We start from the raw sequence: 24,762 nt of genomic DNA, 5'->3' as shown, positions 1-24,762 counted from the left end.
AGATAGGCAGAGGGAGAGAGAGAATGCTAAGCAGGCTTCACGCTCAGTGCAGGAGCCCGACACCGGGCTTGATCCCACGACTCCGGGATCATGACCTGAGCTGAAATCAAGAATTAGGTGCTCCACCGACTGAGCTACCCAGGCGCCCCCCCAGCCCACTTTAAAGTGCAGATTTGTATCTGTCCACTTTTTGTTAAATACATCTTGTTAATTTCTACATAAGTGAACTAAACATACACACACACACACACACACACACGCAGAATTTAACAGGCATTTCAAACTGAAGGAATATTTTCCTTCTTGAGGGTTTTTGGGACATTGTATTAAAAAGCATTATAATCTGGGCATCTGTGGGTGGCTCAGTCGATTAAGCGTCCTCCTTCAGCTCAGGTCATGATCTTGCGGTTCGTGAGTTCGAGTCCCACGTCACGCTCTGCGCTCAGAGCCTGGAGCCTGCTTCGGATTCTGTGTCTCCCTCTCTCTGCCCCTCCCCCGTTCACCCTCTGTCTGTCTCTCTCAAAAATAAATAAGCATTAAAAAATTTTTTTACAAAAGCATTATAATCTGGTTGTATTTTGTATGCAACTTTGGACATGTCTGTTTTTCATGTTTCCTCTCTCCCTGGGAATGAAGAGTCGGCTAACACTTTCAGCAAGGATTATACCCACTTCATTAGTGTACTGCCTTCCTCAGAAGGAATGGCCTTGTTTAAAAAAATTTTTTAATGTTTATTTATTTCTGAGACAGAGAGAGACAGAGCATGAGTAGGGGAGGGGCAGAGAGAGAGGGAGACCCAGAATCGGAAGCAGGCTCCAGGCTCCGAGCCATCAGCCCAGAGCCCGGGCTCGAACTCAGGGACCGCGAGATCGCGACCTGAGCCGCAGTCGGACGCTCAACCGACTGAGCCACCCAGGCGCCCCAAGGGATGGCCTTGTTTAAGAAATTAAACAGGTAAATCTTTTTCTATAAAAACTACCGCCTCCTAAAGGATCAGGTTTGCAAACGCAAGAGTACGTTTTTGTCACCTATCGATGGATCCAACCACCCCTCTGCCATCCACTAATTCATCTGATTTTCTTGCACAAATGTGGACTAGGACCAGTTGAATTTGCTCAAAATGGTAGCCATCCGTGGGGACTCTTGCTTAGCGTTCACTCTTTTCCTACTTACTTAAAAAGAAACATCGACGTTCACACGAAGACTTCATTTCCCGCGATGACCTGGCTCTGCATACGGACAAATCCAGGGCCCTCGTGCCGGCCCGGTCACAGGATGAAGCGAGCCTGTGCGGATGGACGGTCAGCCATGGCCCCGTGAGCGCGAGGTATGACTGTCCCAACTCTGTGCTGTGTCTGTGGCTCAGACTAAATGAAGAGCCTTCCAGGGCTCTAGTGGCTGAGATCACCACCTAGGTAACCCCGTGAGTGACCGGGTGCCAGCGTGTGCGGAATGTTCCCGGCTCCCCCGCCACTCCATTCTCCTTGAAGCCAGACTCATCCTCAGTTTCAACATCATTTCTCCGGGGTTGCCATGGCCACCTACAGCTTGCACGCCCCAAACGTCAGGCTTGTGGTATTTCCACTGGCCTACAAGGACAGTTGGCATCCTACCTATCCTGGGTTTTTGCCTTTCATTCTCTACGTTTATACTGTGATCTGGGTTTTTAGTGTCCCTTCTTTATCTTACCCACAGAAAAGGTATTATGCCCCCTCTATCTGTTCAGAGCTACCCTTCCCCACAGCACTCTAAAAGGATTCTCAAAAGCTCTAAAGGTACTTCTCATCTTCATAAAAATTTTCATTGTCACATTGTAATAGATCTCAGGAGAGCAGGAGTGAGGATTAACTAAAGACATTTATACTACGATGTGAGTGGCCGATAGACTCTTACCTTCCCAGAGATGAATTGCATCTTAAAGGAGAGGTACTTATCCAGCTCAAAGGGATCTTGAAGTGGTCGTGTATGTGGGATGTCGGGATGCGGCTCCTTCCAGTGACCCTTGCCTACCTGCAGACCTGTGCTCCCTCAGTTCCTCTCACCCCTGTGTGCACAGAACAAGAATGTGTTATGTCTGACTCTCTTCAGAGGATTTGCCAATCCTTGCTCCAGAGCGTCAGCACAAAAGGCATACTTCTCCCTTTGATTTGGGTTTGCTTCCTGGGCCACTGCCTTCAGTAAATAACATCTTAAAGTGTCTTAGGTGGTTTCTGGAAAGTTTAGGAGTTTTCTAAACATGGAACAGATGCACAGAACATCTGGATGATAGGCTCTTGGCAATGCTTCAAGGGTCCCACTGTCACTGACAGATGGGGCCCATCTGCCAGGATGGGCATTTGGAAGCTCCTAAAGTTAAAACGTCTCTCTGTTAATGGCTTATCTCAAATCAAATTTGGGGGGTATAGATCCCAATGTAGTGCTCAAACTTCCTGTGCAAATTTCCCAATCTTCACAGTACACCAAATGCTTGCTTTTCTTTTAAAAAATGTTATTTCTGTATTAGAACGTTTTATTCAGGTTTCATCACCAACAGAACCACAACATACCCTACAAAACCAAAATAATTACAATAATCTCTTGCACTTGTTATAATATATGATTTTCAAAGTACTTCTATGTATATTATTTGATACTCAGAGCAGTGGATGAGAAAATGGAGGCCCCTAGAATTGAAATGACTTGCTCAGGGTAGGGGCACTTGGGTGGCTCAGTCGGTTGAGCGTCCGACTTCAGCTCAGGTCACGATCTCGCAGTTCATGGGTTCCGGCCCCGCATAAGGGCTCACCGCTGTCAGTGGGGAGCCCGCTTTGGATCCTCTGTCTCCCCCTCTCTCTACTCCCCCACTCACGCTGTCTCTCAAAAATAAACATTGAAAAAAGAGAGAAATGACTTGCTCAGGGTCACATAGCTACTGAGTATCAGAATTCAATTTCAGATCTTCTAACTCCTGTGTTATAGGACCACACTAATTCATTTGATAAGGAAAGCCAAGTCTGAGAGTATTGCTCATATAAAACAAAGATTTCAGTCAGAGACAGTTGGTATATGGTCTCTAAGATTGAGGTTGGAAGGTGGCCTGTCCAGTCTTCTTCAAGAACTGGGCTTAATAATTATTTGAACTCGGTAGAATACTTTAGCTAAGAATTACTACAGAAAGAGTATGTTGAGCTGCAGGGCCAGCGTGTTATATGAGGCCTGGGTGGAATCTTTGTGCTGTCCACTCCTACAAAACAGGATTAATCACATTCCAGCAGATGACTCATTACCACACATCTTAAGACAGCGTGGATTAACAGCGATCCAAGCCACTTGGCCAGAGTAATCCTCAACTTGGGACACCTTGCGAACCTCTCAGACCGATCACTCTACCCTCCTTAGCAGGCCTGAGTGCTCCCAGGTCCACATTCTTTCTATCTTCTCTACAAATACGTGCCAACTCTGATCAGCGGCAGAAGTCGGATGCTGAGAAGAAACTGGGGAAGTGCCAATTTCCAGAGTCTTCTCTGAAGACCCTATTGCATCTTGTTTTCCCAAGAGCTTCTCACTGATGTTCAAGCCAAACATTATAGATTGGGGGCCTATTGCAACACTGTGTTTGCTGTGATTTCAAAGAGAACTTTAAAACCAAACCCAATCTCTTGTTGATGACCTTTGAACCATTCTCTACTGTTGGGTAATGGAAGTGGAACAAATACAAGTATTATTGTTTATCTGTAGGCTGGATCTACTTGTCATCAAAATAATTGGTTGAAAAGTAAAAAGCGTAACTAAAGCAGTTTTGTGTGTGGTGTGTGTGTGTGTGTGTGTGTGTGTGTGTGAACTAGCCAAAAATGCACTGAAGCAGTCTGTACTTACACACAGAATTGGGAAACTGGTTTGTATCCAAAGATGCAGCCCAGTTTTACATGCCTCGTCCATCAAATAGGATAGTTAAAAGGAAGTCACTTTTCAGGGGTGGGTCGGACACAAATGATAGATGAAACTGGAGGAAGACTTCCTTTTAAAGAAATGGAATTATCAGAGATAATCAAAGGAAGAGATTTAGGTATCATGCTCAACCCTGAAACCCAACTCCGGCCACTCTGCATCAGGATCTGTCTTTGATGCTGAAAGTCTTACATGATCAGAGCCGATCTGTGTCTCAGCATTTAGTGGTGGCCACCAAGTCAACCTGTGATCCAAATCATTCAGATACCGTGCAAGAAACCAGTCATGGAAAGCTTAATTCTTTTTTCATCCAAAAATTTCTCAACCTCATTTGGACAGAAATGGAAAATGACATTTCAAACTTTAATCCCTTAATATGTAGTCTGGTTCTTTCCAAAGGTTGCAAGGTTTCCAAGTTCTGGAATTCATAACTAACTAACCATATGGAAACAGAATGTTCTACATATCTTGGCTTCCCGAATATTGTCAGAGAATGAGTGACGCTCGTTGACACGGTGCAGGATCGTGCACGCAGGCAGTCATACGGGCAGCCTCACTCCTTGCCGGAGCTAACTCTTTCCTCCCTTAAGACTGGTGTCCTTACTAGGCCAAGTCCATTGAATGTTAAATTTCTATCACCAAACCTTTGCCCTTGTTGCTCCCCACCTCCCCACCTGATGATGCCTTCCTTGCTTGTCTTTCAAGATCCAACTCAGATTCCAGCTTCCTATGAAACTTTCCTTGTCTACTCCAGACAATAGGGATCTCTCCAATGCCCTTTAGCTCATGGGATTCATTACATCACACAAGTTGAGACTCTTTCTTGGTCTCGCCGTCCCCACCCACCCTGCTCCAGCCCATTTCTAATTACATCACAACTGCCACAGCTCAATTCCCAAACTAGTCTGTCAGAGAACAAGAGTGGGCTGGAAAGCCAGATGGTCGTATCTTCCATTTGGGGCCGTCTGCTTTCTAGAATAGTTTAAAGGCCTCTGAGAGCTTCCCTCAGTTTCTTCACCTCACAGGAACAATGGTGTCTCTTTCAAAGGGTAGTGAGAGAACATTTGCAATGTGCCAACAGTGCAAAGCCTGGCATATAATAAGCAGGTAATCGATGGTAGATATGTATGTACTTCTCCCCAGTATCTACTCCATGTGGGTCACTCACTTGACTAATGGATCGTGCCTTGATTATTGGACACATTTTTAATGCAGTGTTCCTGAGAAAGGGACAATAAAATAATAATTCTAGGGTTATACGACTGGGTAAGGTCATAAGAAGTCATCTTACTATGATGTATTTATTGATATGGAAATATGTTCACTATCTATTGTAAGTCAAAAAGGCAGTTTCTTAAATAGGATGTTTAGGGTCTGTATGGATGTGTGTGTGTGTGTGTGTGTGTGTGTGTCTGTAGTTGTTTTAATTAAGAAGTATGCACCAAAATGTTAAGAGTGGTTATGTCTGACTGGTAGGATTATAAACAATTTAAATTTTCATTTTGCTTATCTACAGTAATGTTGCTATTATGAATATATACTAAAAAGGCATAATTATTTTAAAACATCATACATGGATGTCTTTACAGTATGAATGTAGATCAGGGTGGTTGGTGGGAAAAACGCAAAAATGAAAAAAATTTGGGATCAGGGGACACGAAATTTGTTCTGTTATTGCTTCACTACCTTTACCATAGAGTTTTTAGTTTCTAGAACTCATGTTCTAAACGATTCCCAGGTTTTTGTGCTGGTCATTCATTTCTGGTCAATTAATGATTAGGTTGTTCTTGCCAGGCAGTGTTCTGAGAAGGGAATCTTTTTCAGCTTCTAGAATTACTTAAATATACAGAAGGTTGCCCTTCTGTAAGGCTAGATGCACAGTACCCTCCAAGGCTGCAAGTGCCCTTAGGATACAGACCGTCCTTTTTCTCCATCATCTGCTCTCCCGGCAAATTTCCTGTACTAGACAGTGCCTCATCGTGTGGGTCAGCTCAGGACAGGCATGTGGGGACTTTAACTAAAATCCCCTGTGGTCATACAACCTGGATTTGTAGCAGAGGTAGAGAAGTAAGTGAGGCCAAGACCGGGAAACACAGGGTAGGGTTGGAGGAGTCTTATTTCTTTCTCCACTGGCTTTAGGAAGAGCTGAGCATATGCTTACAGCCATCACCTGGATTTGACATTCATAATTGCTTTCCAACTGATAACAAGGAAGAGGCCATTTAAGAGGGCTGCAGAGAATTGAGGCTCCCCTCTCCAAGAGCTTGCGCACAGACTCACTTGCCCTGGGACCCAGCACAGAAGCTGCGGTTTGAAAGCACCTAGACCACAAGTGGAGGCAATTCATTTGTTATTTGTCCTTTTTTAAAAAATGTTTATTTATTTTTGAGAGAGAGACAGAGTGTGAGTAGGGGAGGAGCAGAGAGAGAGGGAGACACGGAATCTGAAGCAGGCTCCAGGCTCTGAGCTGTCAGCACAGACCCCGATGCGGGGCTCGAACCCAGGAACCGCGAGATCATGACCCGAGCTGAAGTCCGATGCCCACTGACTGAGCCACCCAGGTGCCTCTGTTTTTCCTTTTTTATGTTTATGGATTTATTGAGAGAGAGAGAGAGAGAGTGAGAGCTCATATGTGCATGCATGAGGGAGCAGGGAGGGGCAGAGAGAGGGAGAGAAAGAGAATCCAAAAACAGGCTCTGCGCTGTCAGCGCAGAGCCCAATGCAGGGCTTGATCTCATGAAATGTGAGATCATGACCTGAACCGAAATCAAGAGTTGGACATTTAACCGACCGAGTCACCCAGGCGCCCGCATTTGTTATTCTTAAGCATCTGCAGGAAGGGGAAGAGCCTGTTGGGACTCTTTCCAAGAAGGAGACACTAGCAGGTGCAATTTTTTGCATTCTCTCTCTACCCTGCTAGTGCCAGTGGGTGTGTTATCCGCCCCCCCCCCGTGTAAATCATATATCCAACAAGGGGTTGCTATGCGAAATATCTAAAGAATTCATACAACTCAACACCAATTTAATTAAAAAATGGGCAGAGGATCGAAATAGACATTTTCCCGAAGAAGACATCTAGAAGGCCAACAGACACATGAAAAGATGCTCAACATCACTCATCATCAGGGAAAGGCAAATCGAAACAACAGTGAGATATCACCTCAAACCTGTCGGATGGCTAGTATCAAAAAGAGAAGAAAGAAGTGTGAGGATGTAGAGAAAAGGGAATCCTCATATACTCATACACTTTTTGTGCGAATGTAAATTGCCACAGCTACTGTGGAAAACAGAATGGAGGTTCCTTAAACAATTTAAAATTAATCTAGCAATTCCGCTTCTGGGTATTGATCCAAAGAAAACAAAATCACTAACTCAAAAAGATATCTGCACCCCTATGTTCATTGCAGTCATATTTGTAATAGTCAAGATATGGAAACAACCTAAATGTCCATAGATGGATGAGTGGATAAAGAAGATGTCACACACACACACACACACACACACACACACACACTCAGTGGAATACTACTCAGCTATAAAAAATGAAATATTGCCATTTGTAACAGCATGGATGGTCCTGGAAAGTATTATGCTAAGTGAAGTAAGTCAGACAGAGAAAGACAAATACCATATGATTTTACTTATATCCGGAATCTAAACAATAAAGCAAGTGAACCGACAAAACAAAACTCACAGATACAGGGAACAGATTGGTGGTTGCCAGATGGGAGGTGGGTTAGGGGGTGGGTAATATAGGTGAGGGGGATCAAGAGGTATGAACTTCCAGTTATAAAATAAGAAGTCATGGGGATGCGATGTACAACATGAGAAATTTAGTCAATAATATTGTATTGGAAATTCAGAAGTTGCCAACAAAGTAAATCTTAGAAGTTCTCATTGTAAGAAAAAATAATGTTGTAAACGTGCATGGTGACAGATGGTGAAATCATTGCACTGTATACCTTAAAGTGACAGAATGTTGTGTTGCAATTCTATTTTAGTAAAAAAGGAAAACAAAAATAACATGAAGTATTTATTGAGTGCTTACTATGTGTAAGACACTTATCAATATAATGGAGCTAACGAGTGAACAAACTTGCTTCCCTCATGGACTTTACATACTCAAACCCGATGATGTTTTTCCAATTCCGATCAAAGAAGAAAATTAGGGGCACCTGGGTGGCTCAGTCGGTTAAATGACTGACTCTTGATTTTGGCTTAAGTCATGATCTCATGGTCGTGAGATCAAGCCCTGCAGTAGGGCTCTGTGCTGACAGTGGGGAGCCTGCTTGGGATTCTCTCTCTCTCTCTTTCTCTCTCTCTCTCACCCATGCTCTTTCTCTCTCTCAAAATAATTTTTTTAAAAAGAAGATAAGGCAGATGAACTCTGGATCAAGAACCAACTGACTACGCTCCACGTTCCTTAGCGGAGTGGCAGATCTCTGTGGCCTTATCTTCTTGTTTCATTCAGGTTGTGTTCCTGCCAGGAAATCAACATTTTCATTATGAACACTTGCTTTCATCTACTGTGCATAATCACTTCAGAAAATAGCTCCAGAGGCCAAGATTTCAGCTTTTGGAATAAGGGTGAGCACTGGAGGTAGAGAAGACAAACTTTCTGACTTCCCTGCCAGGTAGATGAACCTGTAAGCCATCTTGTTTACAGGTATACTGCAGGAGTACAATTTTTCTAATAACAGTAAAGACGGGTGCCACAGAAGAAGATATATTGCCTACTAAGGAAGAAATATCTGATAGAAAATGTAAGTGACTATGTTACAACATGATTCTTACACAACGTTCTGATTATATTTATACATTAGTTTTTAAAGACCACTAAAGAGTGTGGTAGTTTTGGTGGTGATTCAACTAAGATGCCCATATTTAACCAAGGTCATTCACAGTCTGGCTTGGAAAATGACGTATCAAAAGGTACAGGTTCATGTATTGGTCGGTTTTCTTCGGTGAGGGTGTGTGTGTGTGCGTGTGTGCACGCACGTGTGCGTGTCCGTGTATGGGTGGGGGAAAGAGAGAGATCAGAGGATATGGAGAGTCATCTTGTTCAGAGAACTTGGCCTGAAGCTTATAACAATGTCTTAACGAATCTCTTGGCATTGGAATCCAAGCATCGATTTTTATTAAACTTTGGAGGTTTTACAATTCTCACTGAGCTGAGGTCAGAGCTGGCGGACTGCGGCCCAGCTTCATGCCCTAATAACCACAGCCTCTTAGTATATGGTCTTAATAGCTAGTGGAACCTCCTCCTCTTCTTCCCCACCGTGACTGTCATTGCTTCAGAAATGCCCCAAAATGGCACTAAATCATGTGCAAACACACCAGATGGATTGCTAATCTCTTTTCAAGGCTTCCTTAATGGTGCATTCATAGCCCCTTGGAGCAAACTCAATTTCTCTCTGTGCACTCTATTTCCACTTTTACAATTCTGGAAGAAATCATTTTGGCAAACGCATTTGGTGACTTGGATGAAAGGTAATTTATACAATTGCTTACCTACTATGACAACAAGCAGCAACTCGAGTCACAGGAGGATGGATGGCTATTCATCAGTCACAGCTAAGACACATAAATGGGCCTGGAGCCTTTTGTGAAGCTTGAAGCCGTGAACTTGAGCTACTTCAGGCAAATCTTCTTTCTTTGGAGGGGGGCAGGGAATAGGAAAAAAAGTCAGCTCTTTGGATCTTCACCCTTACAAGGATCCCCAGATCTTAAGGGAGGCTGAAATGAGCCCAGCAGAGGGGACGGAGCTTGGATGGTACCAACGACAAATGCCACGGCGCTAAGGGGGGGCACTGCCATGCTCCAGAGGGAGCCTGTGCCACGCCCAACAGAATTCCGGCTCTACTCAGAGATGTTGCTCTGCACGTCAGGCCCAGTAGGGAGCTGGACATTTACGAAACATATTTATATTTGCAATTAATCATATTTAACGTATTTTAAAGTAGTTAATTATATATGTTAAGTGTCGTTAATGTTATATATTAAATATGATTTCTATAATGTGTATATATAAATAATACGTGCACATAAATATTTCAATACACACATACAACCTTGAGTAGAGTAGCTGTTTTCTAGGGGGACGGCGTGGGTTTGTTCTAAGCCGATGGTTCACAACTATGGCTGTACAGCCGGGAAGCTTTTGAAACTCCTGAATGTCCAGGCCTACCCCAGACCAACTGAATTACAGTTGCTGGGTGAGACCCAGGAGCTAGTATTTTTCTGAGCTCCCTAGGCGATTCTGATACGTATCTCGGGCTGAGAACCACTGCTTTAACCAGTTAAGGCTGACAAAGGCACTGGGTCGCTAACTTTGATGCATACTGCAATCACCTGGGAAATTGTTCAGATGCAGATTCAGTAGGTTTGGCTTTGGGGCCTGAGATTCTGCATCCTTAAAAAGTTCCCAGGGACACCTGGGTGACTGAGTCGGTTGTGCAACAGACTTTGCCTCAGGCCATGACTTCATGGTTGGTGAGTTCGAGCCCCACATCAGGCTCCCGGATCTCAGTGCAGAGCCTGCTTTGGATCCTCTCTCCCCCTCTTTCTTTTCTCATCCCCCAGTCGCGCGGGTGTTCGCTCTCTCTCAAAAATAAATAAACATAAAAAAAAAAAGATTCCCTAGGTGATTCACACGCTGGTGATCCATGGACCACATGTTGGGAACCCTGGCTAAAGAATTCCACCCTGGGGGCTCCTGGCTGGCTTACTCAGAAGAGTATGCAACTCTTGATCTCAGGGCCCTGAGTTCGAGCCCCACGTTGTGTGTAGAGTTTACTTAGGACACACACACACACACACACACACACACACACACACACACAAGAATTCCATCCTGGAGTTTGCATGTTTCCCATGCTCTTTTAATTGTTTAATTTCATAATGGTCCTCTCCTCTCATACATCTCCCTCTTCTACCAGTGCCTATGTGGGAGATTATTGTATATGGGGATAATCAGGCTGGTAAATTCAGACACTTCACCTTGTCATCTCCAGAAGAACTGAGACAATAGATCGAAGGGGGGCTGAGTGACAGAGTGGCGGGTGGAGGTGGATAGAACACAAACTGGGGAAGAGGGTTGGCTTTAGTCTAGTAGGTGCTGGAAAGGGAACCCAGATTTGGAGTTAAGAAGTCAGTCTCTTAGAAAGCCAGAGTAAGAAATGTGAAAGTTAATAAAGGGAAACCTTATTTAGAATAGATTTGGGAAGCCCTGAAGGGAAGCTCTCCTATAGGAACTTTCCGTCACAGCTTACTTCACATTCCTGGACAGGAAGAAGTTCCCTTTACTTCCCTGGCAGGAGAAAGGAAGATTTTTCTCCTAGCTCAGCAAGAGCCGAACCAATGAGAAGCAACTCACTCAGCCAATGAGAAACCATCATCATCCAGAACTCTTGCTTTTCTCCCATAGACTTTCACTCAAAGCAGCCCCTCCCAACTTTCTTTCTTCTCTATGAAGCAACGTTCCTCTCCTTTGTTCTCTGGACTTGCCTATGGTTGCCATAGCTTGCACGTCCCAAATTGCAACCCCTCTCTTCACCCAATAAACTCCTTTTGCTGGTAAAATAACTGGCTCTTTTATTTCGAAGGTTAACAGAGGATCCGCCTACAGCACACCCCTTAAATGGTAGGATAGACCGAGGATTCCTAAATAAGCCTCCTGAGCTGTATCCAGGTCTGTCCCAAGCACCTCTCTCCCGTACAGCCCCTACAGCATTGTTTTCTTGCCCAACCTTACGTTTTGCTGGCCTCCAGGAGAAAAATCTGAGTGTTGCTGCCACTGAGTTACTATAAGGTAAGGGCAAAGGGATGGAGTGGAGAGGAGTGTAGCCACGAGAAAGATCCCAAGGGGATCTCCTAGTTGCCTGTGCTCAGTTAGATAGGTGTTAGGATTTAGAGGATTAGTGCCGGTGGTCGGTCAGCAACCACCTAGTTCAGGTGTTGGGGCTCGACATGAACAGTAGCCCAGAAAAAGCTGGTACAAATGAAGATTTCTGAAATGATAAAGAGGGTTTTTCCATATCAGAGCCCCTTTTGGACAACACGCAACAATATGATGGACTTGGGATGTACTTTCTCATATCATGTCCCATCATCACTGATATGTAGTTAAAACATTAGTTGTTACCCCTGAGGATAGAAGACGCGTTGAATTAAAGGGGAATCATATTACTACACAGGATATTATAAGGAGGGCTGAGAGGGCACACGTGAGTGGCGGGAGCAAGAGGTTAGTATGTGCTGTGTGTGGGTTTGGTGGGCCATTAGGTGTTATCACGTAGATAAAAGGCTCACTCACTAGTCAGGTGAACACAGAGGCTTGAATTAAGGCTACAGCAAATTCGAGGATAGTCAGTAGGATGACAGTAATGAAGGTAATCAGGGCTATGGTGGGGCTGATGTTTATCAAGGCCGAGGATGCTCCTCTGATTAAGTGAATGAGTAGGTGGCCGTTCCGCGTACTTTACTGCTCCTTCCACACACTCGGCTCATTTGGAATTGGAGTGTATAGGCTCTCATGTCAGGTTAATAAGCAAATTGTTACATGGGAAAGAGCATGGATTCTGCCATTAAACTAGGGTTCTCAATCCCACCTCTGCCACTTAAGGACAGTGTGCCCTCCCCTCATCCCCCATTCTATAGTTATGCTTCTACTGGTCACCCTGCTGGGGGTGGGGGTGCATGAAATTAGGGAAGGCTTCAGAGAGCATATGTCTGGGCCTTGATGGATGGGACAGGATTTCCACAGGCAGAGATGGAAGGAAAGAATTTTCTAGAAGGAGGCAATGATATGCAAAAAACTGGCAAGGGTAGTCCTGTATTGTTTGAAGCTGCTGCTGGGATCCAACCTGTTGGCTACTGTGTTACTTTGCTTATCAAGTTTGTTCTCCACTTGTAGTTTGCATTTGGTTTCCTCCGACCAATCAAGAGACAGGAATGGGTTACTTTACTGTTTACCTTGAACTTTCCAGAATTTCTGCAACCTCAACACAAGTGCAGACTTCCAAGTACAAGCCTTGTGGTCTTCCCACCAGGTCCAGCCCAGTGCTCCCTGATGCCCGAGCCCCCAACACTCTCCTGCACCCCGGCTCTGCTGTTTTCCCATATTCCCTACCAGAGCAACGAGAGAGAACCTATTGCCTGTGGGAGTAGGAAGGGGAGGCTTCATGCAGGAGGCTGCATTTGAGCTGGGCCCTGAGGGGTGGGCATTGGACGGAAAGGACATTCCAGGAAGAGGCAACCACACAAAAGGTGTGATTAGTCTCCTACAAATAGTCTCCTAAACTGTGGACATTGGCGCTAGAGGGCTAAGAATTCAAAGTCCAGTCAGGCCGTTTCCTAGTTATTCTTGGGTTTTTTGTTTGTTTGTTTTTTGGGGTTTTGCTTTGTTTTGGTTTGGATTTTTGAGATAGAGACAGAGAAAGCGCAGGTGCATGAGCAGGGGAGGGGCACAGGTTAAGGGGGAGATAGAATGCTAAGCTGAGCGCGGAGCCTGACACAGGTTTTGATCCCATGACTGTGAGGTCATGACCTGAGCCGAAATCAAGAGTCAAATGCTTATCTAACTGAGCCACCCAAGTGCTCCCTCCTGGTTCTTTTTATGATCCCATCCTTCAGGCCTCTCTCCCCCTACACCCAAATGCTCTCCTAATGGGCGATGCACAGTTACGTAGTTGCCCATTCTGTGTATCTGGTCTTCAGTGGCTGCACAACCTCCTTCCCCCATTCTGCTTAGAGTGCATGGATATGAAAAGTACTCCCTTATAGGGTTGTTGTAGGGATTCAATAAAATGCCATGTCTAAAATTCTTTGCATCAGGCTTAGGACAAAGTCTTAACATATTAACTCACTGTATTATAGCTTCTGCTATTGAATTTTTACAATAGAAGATGAATAAAAGTTGGCATTACTCTGTGAATAAGAATTACAAAAAGAATTTTGAATCCTTTAAATGCACTTAGAGAGCAGTTTTGAGGACTCCAAGGGTCCACACTTCTTATAACTAAGTTCTCACTCCATTCATCCATTCTACAAATATTTACTGAGCACCTATAGCATGCCAGGGATCGTGCTAATTGCTGGAAGCATGGCAAACAAGACAAAGTGCCACCCTCTGCCCACATGGAGCTTACCTTCTAAGAGAGAGAGAGAAAGTCCATAAACAAATGGATACATGTACAATTAAGTCAAGTGGCAGCAAGGGCTAAGGCAAAACTCAAGCAGAGTGGGTGACTTTTCGGTGAAGGGCGGTGAGTGGTCAGGGAAGGACTGTCACCAAGAAGTCCATCTGAGCAGAGACCTGAAAGCACGAGAGGATGAGTCACGGGGATATTAAATGAAAGGGCTTTCTGGAAAGAGGGAAGAACAAGTTCAAAGCCCCTGAGGTTTCATGTGTCTGAGGAACAGCAAGGAGGCCTATTAGTTGGATAAACGCAGTGTTTGCTTAAAGGGACACACAACTGTCAATATCTTTATGTTTATTTCAAAGTCCTGAATACTAGAAGTCCTAGAGAGAGCCAATTGTGAAGCCTGATGATTCTTGTGGATTCTCTAGTCCCTGGTACGCCGCTCCTTTCCTGTGCCATGGACCTTTGGGTGACACCTGCCTTTGCGTGTATGCAGTTGGCCTAGAGTACCCAGGGAAGTGAGGGAAGACTTACTTTGGTTCTCACTAGAAGGCTAAGGACCCAAATTAATGTATTGGGTTTTTATGGGTCAATGCCTCATCCTTTTATTCATTCCTCCACTCAACAAGCATTTACGACTTACTTTCTTTAGGTATAACTATGCTAATTTCTGTGAAAGACACAAATAATTCTAAGACAATAAGTCCATCGATCTTGAGGCCTTTTTGGAAACATTTGCAATAAATTATAATATTTTAGAACTATGAAATCCGAGTCTTTAAGGGCTAAATGGGGTGAGAAGACATACATACGTGAACAGCTAATGAAATAGTGATTAGCGATAATATCAGCCCTAGACAATTGTAGCAGAAACAGCACAATGCAGCAAATGATGATAAATCTTAGATACGTTGTTCAGATAATGAAGACTATAACAGTTCGTCCAGAGAGGCTTCCTGGAAGTAGAAGTTCGGGCCTTGAAGTACATGTAAAGGTAGAGAGGGAGGGAGAAGGAACAAGGGTACAAAATGGCAACCCTTTGAGATGATCACTCCTGAGAAAAATGGATGCTAAATCAGTCATGCTAGCCAGCCCCGCCCTCTCTGCCATTATGACCCATGGTCTCGAGCTGTCATAACCTTTCTAACACTTCCATCCTTTAAAATCTTAAGGGTTTATGCACCCCATGTAATATGTGAACTCTAACCTGCAAGATAATAGTATCCCCAGTTTCGCAAGAACCCGGGCCTAAGGGAACAATTGACCTCAATCCTAATTTGCTTCCAGTTTCTATAAATGACTCCCAATTGCCATAAGAAGATGGATGGCCTTTTCCAGCTTGAATAGGCTTTGAATGCAGAGGTGACTAAGGCATCTTTTTCACGTTTGAGCAGAAAAATATCTAGAAAGACCCAGAAATACCTAGGCCAAATGGTTTTGGGTGGCTTGATGAAGTTGTTTCTCTTGCAGGCCTCCAAGCTGAGTGGGTACAGTGGCTGTGTCTGGTTAGCTCAGCTTTGGCCACTTTTCCGCAAAGAACACTGCATTCCAGTCTGTTGGACTAGGCTGGATCTTTGCTTTTAATTACAACAGCATACTGAGAATGGACAGGAGTCTTACTTTTGTTCTTATGTTAACTCATACCATTCCTTTCGTTTCCATCCTAGTTCTTTTCCCTAGAAGATACTTTTGGAAATCCAAGTTCTCAAGATGGCACCCAGGATAATGAAGTCCAAAGAGTGGCGGGTGTGTGTGTGTGTGTGTGTGTACCTCATCCGTATTAGTACTGTTAGTATTTGTGCGCATTGGATTTTAGCTACTCAAGCTGGACAAGGAAGCCAGAATCTATCAATGACTACTGAAGATAGAAGTCATAAAGCCTGGTGGTGGAGAGTTTGGTCATATTAATAACATATTAATATAATAGATGCCATTTATTGAATTCCTTACATGGCACCAGGCTATCTGCTAATCTAATCTTTCCAGAAACTCTGGAAAGCAGGTACCCTTTGTATCCCCTTTTTGTAGATGGGAAAACTGAAGGTCAGGGAGGCTACGTGACTTCCCAAGTCTTTTTTTTTTTTTTTAAACCAAGATGTCTCTTTTTTTAGTGTTTATTTTTGAGAGAGACAGCGCGAGTGGGGGAAGGGCAGAGAATGAGGCGGAAAGAGGATCTCAAGCAGGCTCCTCGGTGACAGCACAGAGCCTGATGAGGAACTTGTGAACCAGGAGATCATGACCTGAGCCAAAGTTGGATGCTCAACTGACTGAGCCACCCGGACACCCCTAAGTTGTTTTTTAAAACTTTATTTATTTATTTATTTATTTATTTATGTATTTATTTACTACTTACTTACTTCTTTACTTATTTTAGTAATCTCTACACCCAACGTGGAGCTCGAACTCACGACCCCAAGATCAAGAGTTGCATCCTCTTCCAAGTGAGCCAGCCAGGGGCCCCATTGCCCAAGTTTTTATAGCTGACTTCTAGCTAAAGTTCTAATAAGCAGCAGTCCTTCTGGTGGCTGGTCAGACTGGGGGGGTCTGAGTCTTAGCTTGATCTTTCTAATTTATGTAACAGCTTTTCCCCTTTTTCTGTAACATTGTGTGCTGCAGCCCCTGCCTCATAAAGTGTCTACGAAGATGGAATTAGAGGTTTGAAGGTTTGACAAACCTCCTGGGGCCTGGCATATACAATAAGTGCATTAGTAAAAGGTAGCTGCTCTTAGTAACAACCTGATCCCCAGGTCTGGGAACCATCGTGCTGTGACTGTGTTCGTGCTAGACCGCATGCAGGTTTCACCGAGCGGCCAGAGTGCACATCTGTATCTCCTTCATCTGATCGAGCAGTGCGCATGCTCCAGTGCAAACACTGGCGTGTGTGCCAATTCTATTAGCTTGGGTAAATTGGGCAGGGAGCTCTTGGCAATCGAAGGCATTCATGTAATATTCCTATTGGAATTTGTTGTGCGTTTGCGAATTGGTCCTATGGGAACGTGGTTTCTTCAGAAATCCAGCGGTTGATACAAAAGACACTGGGCTCTTCAGTGCATTGGGTGAGTCAGATCGCAGGGGAGACTGTGTCCCTTGCAATGAGACATAACTGTCTTTCTGCGTAACAAGTTTGGTTACTTTGATGGGCCGCTCCTGGCTGCCCGTAGCATTAAGGCTTATGTCTCACTCCGTCAGGAAAAACCTGTTATGTGGCATATGGCACGTGGCTCCAGATCCACACGCATCAATGGGGAGCTAATGCAAAATCGAGTACGTGGAAAGCTGAACAAAGACTCACAGTCACACGTTTTCCTCCGGCATGGAGATTGCACGTGATGAAAATCACGGGAGTGACGCGTCACGCTGCGCAAAGCGAGCGAACCCTTAAAACCCGCCACGCTGGCCTCCTCCTCCTCCTCCTCCTCACTTTCTCCTCTTCACCAGTCTTTCCTTTATGTTAGGTACATCTTTCTGAGACACTTTATGTACCAAGTCACTCTTCTCTTCAAGAGCTTTCAGTGGCTCCCTATTGCCTCCGGCACCAAGTGCAAACACCTCAGCCTGTCTCTTTTCCACAACTGCACTCCCCGCTTTACCAACTCATTCAGTGTCTTTTTTTTTCATCCTGTACATATTTATCGTGCACCTCCTGTGTCCCCGGCACTCGGCTAGGTACTGGGGACATGTCTGTGAACCAGTCAGATGCCCTCACAGACCTGCTGCTGCTTTAATCAAACTCTTCTGGGTCTCACCCTTCACCCCGTACCTGCGCCTTCTGCTGGTGCGTCTGCACACACTGTTGGTCTTCTATGGAAATGGCTTCCCTTCTCTCTTCTGCGGGTGTATGCTTTTCACCATGTCTAAAACCTCTATTAAAATGTAAGCCTCCCCCACAGGCCCCACACCTAGAAGTAGCAAGCAGGAGCCCAGGAGGGCCTGCCTTGCGCAGAAGGCTGGAAGATCTGTAGTCAGAAACCATCTGCCTAAAGCCTTTGTATGCAAGTAAAGGGAAAAAAAACAACTCCCAAAGACTTTACATGTGCTAATTCATTTCATTAAGGCTCATTAAGTAGGGACGGGAAATGCAGTTCCAGGCTAGAACAATCCCTGAAGGTGACAGACAGAGAATACAGTAGAGCTTTTGTTATCATGGATTTTGTACGCGTCTTGGGGTGGCGATGAGACTATGCAGGTCGCATTGATTAACCCAAACTTTAGCCATCCTTGGTATGCCATATTAGTGACACGGATTGCTCTGGAGCAAGCGGCTAGGACTTACTAATGCAATCACAGCTAGAGTCAGTGATAGAAATGTAAATCTGAAATGAAAATAGCACAGCCCCGTGATAGTCATTCAGCTAATTATGTACTGAGTCGCTACTAGAAGTTGGCCAAGCCTGCCCCTGACATATGTGGGGCCCAGGACAAATGTACAAAGGGAGTCCCGCCTACCATATGTCTAAAGACTTACAACTTACAGATTAAGCTAACACTGTTTAATGGAAAGTGTTCGGTCTTCCTACCTCCAGCAAATAAATATAGCGTAACTTCATAGCGATCTGGAAGCTCAGGTTCAAGTTTAACATCCTCGGATTCAGTAGCATTCCATGCTGAACATGACAGCGCACATGGGTCAGTGGTCGGCCCCCAGTCCCCAGCCTGACCTGCTGACCTCCTTCTCTTCCTTCTCATCTCTGGCCCTCCCCGTGCAAGGTTTTGGCACATTGGTGTTGTGTTCCACCCTTACAAGGATGGGCCGGGGAAAGAGGCCTGCACAGGCCCTAAAAGCAGGCGCAAGGCCATCTAGGCAGGAAATTCCTGGGCCCTGGGTATCTATGGTATGGACTAGAAGGAAGGGCATGAACTCTCATTGGGCATGTTCCTTTGGTCCAGAGGATTCCTGCTTCTGCGAGGAGCGCAGCCAAAGGAGGGCCGTGTACCGGGGATAAGATGATTCAAATGTGCTCCCTCTCCTCCAGAAACTTACAACTCGATGAAACAGACGTACAGGTAGGTAACCCGCTCTAATGTCGTGGGATTATAAATGCTCTCCTGGCTGAAGCCCAGAACACAGACAAGGATACAGTGAGAGATGATGGATCTGAGGAATGGCAGGTAGAGGAAGAGCCAGAGAGTGAGATTTCAAATGCCACGCCTTTCATTCCTTTTCTTGTTTTAATGTTTAACTTTGTGTTCATCGAGGTACAATTAACATGCAGTCAAGTGCTCAAATTTCACTTTACAGCTCCGTGAATTGTTACAATTCCGGCGAATCACAGGCCCTCACCAGTCTACATCCCCTGCCCAAAGGTAACCACCCTTCTGACCTCTGTGGCAGTAAATTAGTTCTGCCTCTTTTTGAAGCTCATATAAATGCAATCATACAATATGTATCTTTGTCTGGTTTCTTCCAATCCACACGATGTCTATGAAATCCATTCATGCTGTTGTGTAGCATTTTATGTTCTTAAAATATGACATTTTATTTATCCGTTTTGCCTTTGGTAGACATTTGGGTTGTTTTCAATTTGGGACTGTTATGAATAGTGCTGCTATGAGCTTTTCTTATTCATGTATTTTGGTGAACATTTATATCATCCTTTAAATTTCTTTTATTTTGAAATAATTTTAGACTTAAAAGACAGACTGTAATTTCCTCCAAGCACTTAAGGCTCTTTAATTTCTTTTTTGTTTTCTCTTATAGAGATGTAAGCAAAATATATACTCAGCCAGTGATCTGTATTTATTCTTTGAATCACAAGATACGGACATGCCTTAGATTTGCATTTATATCTAGTGCCTTTTAAAATCTGGGGTTCTTAATTTCCAACTGCTTTTCTGTTTTTCAGAAAAAACTGTAGCTCCTTACATTTCTAATCAAATTTTCTTATTGAAATTCCTTTCATTCCTCCTGGGTTCTCAAAGCCAGTCTGCTTTCTGCCCCTTTGAAATGTAGGAGAAAGTACCTGATTTTTCCCAAGCCTGCTTCTGCTCAGCCAGGGCCATCAGAGGCATTCTGGATTCGGGTCTTCACGAGTCTCTTTCCAAGTGAGCGAATGGTAAGTCTGACAGTGTGGCTACAAAACCCACAACTCGTGGTTGGTAAAGGGCTGTGTTTATAAACATTCATTGCCAGCTGATCAAAGAACACACACATGCACTCAGACACACAGACACACACCCGTACATGGATGGGTAGATACTAAGACTGAACCTGAACTTTTGAGGCCTCCAATGCAGGCACGTGATCGCTTCAGGTAACTCTAATGCAAAAATGGACAATTCACAGAATTCGACTAATATCAAGCCAATTAATGGCAAGTTCCTCCTGTCCATATGTTTTATGTATTTCCCACACTCGCCCTTCCCACCCCAACCCTATGGTGTAATACTCAGTGTGCACAATGGAAGTTTCCTCCATTTCGCAGAAGACGGTGGAATTCACAGGGAATGCTTTGGCCCAGTGATGCTCCTCATAGTTGCATGTCCCCAGAACACAGGATATTTTCTTCTTCTTCGGAATCATAGGACTATCTCACTGAAAACCTACTCATTTCTGGCCTGGTTTTGAACTGCCACCCAACGCAACAGGTGCTGGGAAATCTGTAGACCCCTACTATAGACTTCTTGCTTGATGGCAGCAAAATATCTAGGCAAAGGAGAAGACAGAACAGACTATCCATCCCCTGGAAATCCTTGCTGCCCCATTATTCTAAGATTCTGTCATTGCTTGCCAATCCAACAGCATCACCAGCTTTTTGTACATTTTATCCGTATGTTTCTGAGGCATGTATGTTCAAATTACTAAAAGGCAGATTTAGAAAAGCAACTCATTGTCAAAGATCCCTTAGGATCCATCTTATTTAACTACGAACCAGATGTCTCATTTTCCCAGTAGGAAATAGACTTTGAACTTGGAAAGTTCACATTCTGTTTTCTACTCATCTCAACGCAGTGAGAGGATTTGCAAATTGGTCAAGCGAGCCTCTTCTATCCCAAAGCAGTGGAGCGTGTTTGCATTGTGTGGGCTATCACCGGAGTCGGGCTCTGAGTCAGGAAACCTACGTTCTGCTTCAAATTCCCCTACACGTTCAGGATGACCTCTGGGAAGTCACAACTTTTGCGGGCCTTTGTTCCACCGTCAGGTAGAGAATCACGCCTTGACTACAATGTTGGATGATAGAAAAGAGACGTGCAAGATGTTTTCGGGCTGCTGAGGGAAAGATAACCACGTAACCCCAAAAAGGCATGCTATCACAGTAAACAGATTTTTAAAAAATATTTATTTACTTACTTAAGTAATCTCTACATACAAAGTGGGGCTCAAACTCACCACCCCAGGATCAAGAGTTGCAGCTTTACCAACTGAGCCAGCCAGGTACCCCTAGATTTTTTTTTTATTTTTTCTAAAGTGAGCCTACTCAAATCTGATTGTGTCACATGCATTCATAGAGATTCCTATGGTATTAGAAGGAAACCATAGGAGAGACCTTTAGAGAAACCATCTATCCCAATCGTCCATCTGGCCAATAAACTTTTCAGTAGCATTGTAACAGACTCTGCTTGAATGCTACCTGCCCAGAGAGTTGACTACGGCCTGAGCAGCCCTTTTCTTTGTTGAACCACTTTTGCCATTAGCATGGTCTTTTTATTTTATTTTTTTTTAGTTTTTATTTATTTATTTTTGAGAGAAATAGAGAAAAAGCGTGTGTGCATGTGCAGGAGGGGTGGAGAGAGAGAGAAAGAGAGAGGAAGAGAGGGAGAGAGGGAGAGAGAGAGAGAGAGAGAGAGAGAGAGAATTCCATGTAGGCTCCATGCTGTCAGTGCAGAGCCCAATGCAGGGCTTGATCTCATGAACTGTGAGATCAAGACCTGAGCCCAAATCAAGAGTTGAACACAAAACCGACTAAGCCACCCAGGTGCCCCTAGCACTTTCTTCTTTTTAATGTTTATTTATTTATTTTGAGAGACAGAGAGAGAGAGAGAAAGAGAGAGCAAGCAGGGAAAGGGCAGAGAGGGAGAGGGAGAGAGAGAATCCCAAGCAGGCTCTACACCGTGAGTACAGAGCCCAATGTGGGGCTCAAACTCACGGACCATGAGATGATGACCTGAGCTGTAATTAAGAGCCAGATGCTTACCAACTGAGCCACCCAGGCGCCCCTAGCGCTATCTTTCTTAAATTAATCTGGAAGCCATGTCTGTGAGACTTCTGTCTGCTGATTCTTTCCTCTGGACCCACTAAGCTCAGGTTTGTGCTTCCTTCCACAGGATGGCTCTTCAGATATTGGATATCATCCTGTCTCTCCTTCTGCAGAAAAAAGTTATTTTCCTTAGCATCAAATTCACCCCATCCCAGAAACTTGCTGAGACGATAATGATGATAAGGCTCGGGGACCCTGGGCATACTGCTGGATATTCCCCAAGGAGAGCTCGGAAATCTCATTCAGACAATGCCGCATATACAGTCCTGAGCCAAGGGGACCAGAGAGTAAGACTCCCAGCAGACCCTGCTTCAGCTATTTCTCCTGCACCCTGAAGGGCCAAGAGGGTTTTATTTTGACAATCCTCTTTGAATCCGGTGGATTCCTGGGAGGTCTTGAAGTTCTTCTGAGGAGAAATTGTTAATAGAATAGGAGGCATTAAACAAAAGAGATGTGAAAGTGATAAGCAAGTGATGGCCAATCTCTTTCATACAAATGAAGGGGTGGATATTTGTGGAGCACCTGCAAGGCTCAACATTTTGTCAATGAAGACACCAAGGCATGGGGAGATTCAGTGACTTTTCTCAAGTCACAGAGCAAGAACTTGGCATCCGTCTGCTTGTAAGACCCCCATCTGTTCCACTAGGCCAAGCTGCCTCCCCTTTTATGGGGGAGGTCAGGAAATATCTTTTCTTAATGCGGTCCTTCTTCCTGTAGGTGATCTGAGGTGGCTTTGTTCTGTGGAAGGACTGGATGCACTTGCATTTTCCTGAGCCCTGAGACAGACTCCTGGATCTTTCCAGTCACCTGCACCTGTATCACCCACCTCAATAATGGCTCCGCTGAGATAGGAGGTGTGAGCAAGGGCTGGAAAGCTTTATTTATATCCTAATCAAAACAAACTCGTAGGGACCAGAATCTCTTGGGACAGTGTGAGTATCGACCAAAACTTTAAAAACCATTCACGAGGTCCAGGGCTCCTATAGGTCCTTGCACTCAGAAAGGCCCAGCACTAGTTTTGATGCTCTGCTTATCACCACTTTACAATTCTTGAAAATTTTTTGAGTAAGGGACTCCACATTTTTATTTTGCATAAACCCCACAAATTATGTGACCGGTCCTGATAAGGCCTCTCCTCCACTGATACCTGGGCAAGAAGGGCCTCTGTCCTCTGCCTTAGACTTTAAAAGCCGCCATCTATCCAGTGGTGCGCAGATAAATGTTTAATAAATGTCTGTGCTGGGGGGTGGGGGGGGGCAGTGGGCAAGAGAAAGGCTTGGTTTGCAGTGTTTGGTGAGGTGTAACTAGTTCCACCACAGCTGATGTCACCAAACCCACATTTGGGAAGAGATGTCCCCAACGGGTTTCCCCAAGCGGGTACAAGCCAGTTCCGGGATGCTGCCGTGACATATCTCAAATGCCAAACGAATGAGTGAGTGAATGAATGAGTGAATGAATATAAGAACACATGGATGTTTCTGTAACCTCAGTATCCATGATTCTAAACAACTATTCTTATGAATTACTCTATTCATATTCCAGGGAAACTCTTCTTCATTTCTTGCTCTATTTCCTGATCCAACAACAATAGCAACAACAAAACATGTCTGCATATCATGAAGACTTCTGGGTTGTATAGCTGTCCAGAGATGGCTACTACTTCGGAGTCCAGAAGGGATTTGAGTGCTAAGGTTAAAGAAAAAGACGAATTGGGGCACCTGGGTGGCTCAGTCAGTTAAGCATCTGACCCTTGATTTTGACTCGGTCATGATCTCACCATTCATGAGTCTGAGCCCCACATCAGGCTCTGTGCTGACAGTGTGGAGCTTGCTTGGGATTCTCTCTCTCTTCACCCCCCCCCCCGCCCCTCTTTTGCTCACACCATCTCTCTCAAAAGAAATAAACTTAAAAAATACAAATAAATTTCTAAAATCCTCATTATCTGATAGCATAAACACAATGGATTCTTGCCTAAAAAATTGCTTCCTTGGGTTCACCTTGTGGTTCTGAAGGGATTCACACATTAGCATTGAATTCACAACACTTGCACTTGGTGGCTGAGAGGCATTTTGCAATATTAAATAATTCACATCACTCTTAAATTTGTGAACATGTAGGTCTAGGTGCAACGTGTATAGGATGATTCCAATGGACATTATTAGACTTTTTAAAATTTTTTTAATGTTCATTTATTTTTGAGAGAGAAAGAGAGAGAGTGCAAGCAGGGGAGGGACAGAGAGAGGGGGAGACATGGAATCCGAAGCAGGCTCTAGGCTCCAGGCTGTCAACACAGAGCCTGACGTGAGGCTTGAACCCACGAACTGTGGGATCATGACCTGAGCTGAAGCTGGACGCCCAACTGACTGAGCCGCCCAGGCACTCTGATTCCAATGGACATTAAATACTAGAGTTGCAGATACTTTTATTTTTATAAACATACGTAGTAAGATTGAATCAAATGACAGCTCTAGTAAGATAATTTAATTATGATTTAACTA

General features: G+C 44.4%; 1 non-coding gene across 1 annotated transcript; it reads right to left on the bottom strand.

The window, feature by feature from the left end:
• Positions 1 to 832: 832 nt before the first annotated feature.
• On the bottom strand, positions 833 to 918 carry TRNAR-GCG. The gene has a single exon. It is a non-coding gene; the product is annotated as a tRNA-Arg (tRNA).
• Positions 919 to 24,762: the final 23,844 nt, after the last annotated feature.

Source organism: Felis catus, chromosome X, assembly GCF_018350175.1.
Source record: "Felis catus isolate Fca126 chromosome X, F.catus_Fca126_mat1.0, whole genome shotgun sequence".
In the NCBI taxonomy this organism is placed as follows: Eukaryota; Metazoa; Chordata; class Mammalia; order Carnivora; family Felidae; genus Felis; species Felis catus.
This window is presented reverse-complemented; position numbering and strand designations above follow the sequence as displayed.